The following is a 4558-nucleotide window of genomic DNA, read 5'->3' as shown; positions in this document are numbered from 1 at the left end:
AGTTGCAAAGGTTACACACTCAGTGCAAAACTTCAAATCCACGTTTGATGCTTCAACCCTTCTAGCAAATTCTATTAAATATGAATAAAATAATAAGTAGCCTATGAGCATATGTATAAGCAGACATTAATACTCACCAAATATTGCATCCATAAACATATCGATTGATATGCAACACATGATATTGAGTGGACTTGATATTTTGTTTTCCCAAAGAGAAACAGGACACGAGTTCAGCGATGTTGGTTAGTTATTGTCCAATAATTATTCCGAAATATTTGATGATATTATTAAAATATTTTAAGATAACAATTAGGTTACACTTTATTTTAAGCTGTCCTTGTTACAGTGTACTTTTACATTTAAGTACTGAGTAATATTAATTAACTACATGTAGCCTACTTGTAGTATTTTACTATAGTACTACTATAGTTTTAGTTATTAATATAGTAACTACATGTAACAGGTGTAACAAGGAAACTGTAAAATAAAGTGTTACCAACAATCACTATTCGATAAATATAATGCAAATTATAATAAAAATGTACAAGCATCGTCACAAAAGAGGTTCATTAAGTTCATGTTATCATTAGAGCCTCTACTGCAAAAGTGTGTTTTTTTAATGGATGAAACTTCCTAATGTGTGTGTGTGTGTGTGTGTGTGTGTGTGTGTGTGTGTGTGGTTGTCTATGCAGGTTTATGCAGACATCTTGATCAGTGATTTGCTGACTCAGAGATCTGCCCAGAACTGAGCTTTACCCTCTGAACGGATCCAGACACATATTTCACAACACACATCACACTAAAGTTATCTTCCTCTCTGAACTCACCTCAGAGGAATTCACCGCAATAAGAGCACGCATTATATATTCTGCTGAACTGAAGAAAATTTCAAATGCAAATGTTCTGCCTTTTCACATCAACAGATGACAGCAGTATCGGTTCATATGGTTGATGGGTTTATCATAGATCCTGCTGAATCACACTAGATTCTTTTTTGAGGAACTGCTTTTTGCCATCTGACCGGAAATGTGTCAGGTTCCTCCTCCTTCACAATCTGAAGGTGTTCTTGGAAAATTCTATGTCACAGAGTCTAAAATTTCCACAGACATAATTTCACCCCCACCATCAAGTTATTAAAAGGAAAATAATGCACCAGCTGTTCACACAGAGCTGTAAAGAAAGAAAAAAAAACAGACACTTTCATCCTATTGAGGTTGTAATCTGAATTAAATGTCTTGCTGAAGGGTAAAATGCTGCTACAGTATAAGTCATCATGACTTATTCTTTGTAGAAGACGCTGCATTTATCAATCTTTAGTCATATGCCACACTAAACCACGTCCAACGTACACTACTCTCTTCCTCAGATGACGCCCATTAACCCTGTCCACTCCACAGTCTGATGAAAAGAACCTCTTCACCTTCTTTTGATGTACTTACATAAAAAAAATAAAATAATGTGTTAGGTACAATGAACTTATTGTTATTGTGTTAATGATGTATTGCAAAAGTCTTTTGCTGCTATTGAGGTGTATGCTGGTTAGTACAGGTTTGGTGGGATGGTTAGGTTTAAGGTGCATAGGTTAAGATGTAAGGGAAGGGTCATTAGATGTAATTACAGAAATTAATTACAGCTGTAATTGCATGCAGGTATTCCTTTGGGGTAACACTTAATTTTACGGTGTCCGTGATACAGAGTAATTACATAATTAAGTACTTAGTAGATGTTGTAATAACATGCAACTACATGTACTTAACATGTAATTAAGTTATGGAACAGCCTGTACTTACACATTGTAATTACACAGCTACTGTTACACATATGTAACAAGTCGGGTCGGTTACATAATGTGTTACCGACTTGGTACAATGTAATTATATAAAAAATAAGTACAATGTAAAAACACAATAAGTGCATTGTATCAAATGATCAATTTAAATTGTAGTATTTTAATACATTTTAATCCCCATAAATCAAAGCAGTGTCTCAGAACAAGCCATTTGCAGATTGTAGCTTTTGTGATGTCACAGATGCTTAGGCTCCGCCCACGACTGCTGACGGACTCTGTCGTGACACGGCTGAAGCGAAGCAATGTGTTCGTGTAAGAAAAATATCCATATTTAAAACTTTATCGACTAAAATAACTAGCTTCCGGCAGACGGCCGTATGCATCGAGTTACGGCGAAAGAGTGACCTTTGACCTGACGCACAATGTTATGACGAACACGGAAGCACAGAGGAAAGAGCAAAACAAAACACCGGTCACGAATTAGAAGTTTAAAATTAGAATTTTTAAAGAGAAATGTCGGAGGAGCTTGAGGTTGTTGCCCAGCCCTGTTTGGTTTAACCGCAAGAGGCGTTAAAGCTTACGCTACTCCTACATCCTATACGCCATACATCGTCAAGTGTTACTCTTTCGGCGCAAGTCGACTTGTGTACGGTCGTCTGCCGGAAGCTAGTTATTTTAGTCAATAAAGTTTTAAATATGGATTTTTTTTCATCGCTTTGCTTCAGAAGGCCTTTATTAAACCCCCAGAGCAGTGTGGAGCACTTATATCATGGATAGATGCACTTTTATGATGGATAGATGCACTTTTATTATGGATAGATGCACTTTTATGATGGATGGATGCACTTTTATTATGGATAGATGCACTTTTATGATGGATGGATGCACTTTTATCATGGATAGATGCACTTTTATCATGGATGGATGCACTTTTATGATGGATAGATGCACTTTTATTATGGATAGATGCACTTTTATGATGGATGGATGCACTTTTATGCACTTTTATCATGGATGGATGCACTTTTATGATGGATAGATGCACTTTTATTATGGATAGATGCACTTTTATGATGGATGGATGCACTTTTATCATGGATAGATGCACTTTTATCATGGATGGATGGACTTTTATGCACTTTTATCATGGATAGATGCACTTTTATGATGGATAGATGCACTTTTATCATGGATAGATGCACTTTTATCATGGATGGATGCACTTTTATCATGGATGGATGCACTTTTATCATGGATAGATGCACTTTTATTATGGATAGATGCACTTTTATCATGGATGGATGCACTTTTATCATGATAGATGCACTTGTATCATGATGGATGCACTTTTATCATGGATAGATGCACTTTTATCATGGATAGATGCACTTTTATTATGGATGGATGCACTTTTATCATAGATGGATGCACTTTTATTATGGATGGATGCACTTTTATCATGGATGGATGCACTTTTATCATGGATAGATGCACTTTTATCATGGATAGATGCACTTTTATCATAGATGGATGCACTTTTATTATGGATGGATGCACTTTTATTATGGATGGATGCACTTTTATCATGGATGGATGCACTTTTATCATAGATGGATGCACTTTTATCATGGATTGATGCACTTTTATCATGGATGGATGCACTTTTATGGACTTCAAAACATAAACGGCCATTCACTGCCATTATAAAGCTTGGAAGAGCAAGGACATTTTTTAATATAACTCCGATTGTATTTGTCTGAAAGAAGAATGTCATATACACCTAAGATGACTTGAGGGTGAGTAAATCATGGGATAATTTTCATTTTCGGGTGAACTATCCTGGCATTCTATGCGTTTGACATGTGTACTAAAGTCTGTCAATCATCATTAGATCGCCACCCTCAGGCTGAATAACGCAAGGACATTAGAATTATTATTTATTTTTAGAATTGAAATATTAGATTATTATTAGAGATGCACCGATTGATCGGCTGGTGACCGGAATTGGCCGATTTTCACGTGATCGGCCGTAACCGGCGACCGGCCGGTCAGTCTGACAAATGCCGATTTTATGCCGGTCAAATGCACTCGGGCGCCGCATGATTAACATTGCGCAACATCAGCATCACACGTGCACACGGAGCACATGTAGAAAACCTGAATTACGTCCATTCAGACCGCAAGCGCGTATTTTTTTCGGCGTGCATATGTTAATCAATATGAGTGCATTCACAACGGGAGCAGGAGCAGCGCGAGCGTCAAGCAGGAGCGTCGCGAGCAGTGAAGAGCGTGTTTCGGCGCCGAGTCTATGTGCTGCACTGCTCGCGCTCAATTAAAGGGAAAGCACACTTTTGGTTGAAAATAGCCTAAATAAGGTTTCACAAAAAAAGTGCCCAAAATGCACAGAATTTGCGTGTTTTAACAAGAACTGGAGTAGGCTATGTCAGAAAAGAAAACAAAGACTAATATTTTTATAGAAAATGTACCCATTTAAACTTGTTTTATTATTCAGTTTGAAGTGATTGCAATAGGCCTGTATGTGTGTACTTTGAGAAATATCTTTATACTGCAAGGCTATATTTATTTAATTTTTTATTTCTATATTATTTTATTGCCATTCCCTGTTTTCATACAGACGTTTCGTTTGCTAAATACATATATATATATATATATATATATATATATATATATATATATATATATATATATATATATATATATATAAATTATGGGATATTGAATGTGAAAAGGAAATGGTTCTTCCAC

The sequence above is a fragment of the Scardinius erythrophthalmus genome (assembly GCF_964197995.2).
Source record: "Scardinius erythrophthalmus genome assembly, chromosome: 12".
In the NCBI taxonomy this organism is placed as follows: Eukaryota; Metazoa; Chordata; class Actinopteri; order Cypriniformes; family Leuciscidae; genus Scardinius; species Scardinius erythrophthalmus.
The sequence above is the reverse complement of the archived record's forward strand: the minus strand, read 5'-3'. Positions refer to the sequence as shown.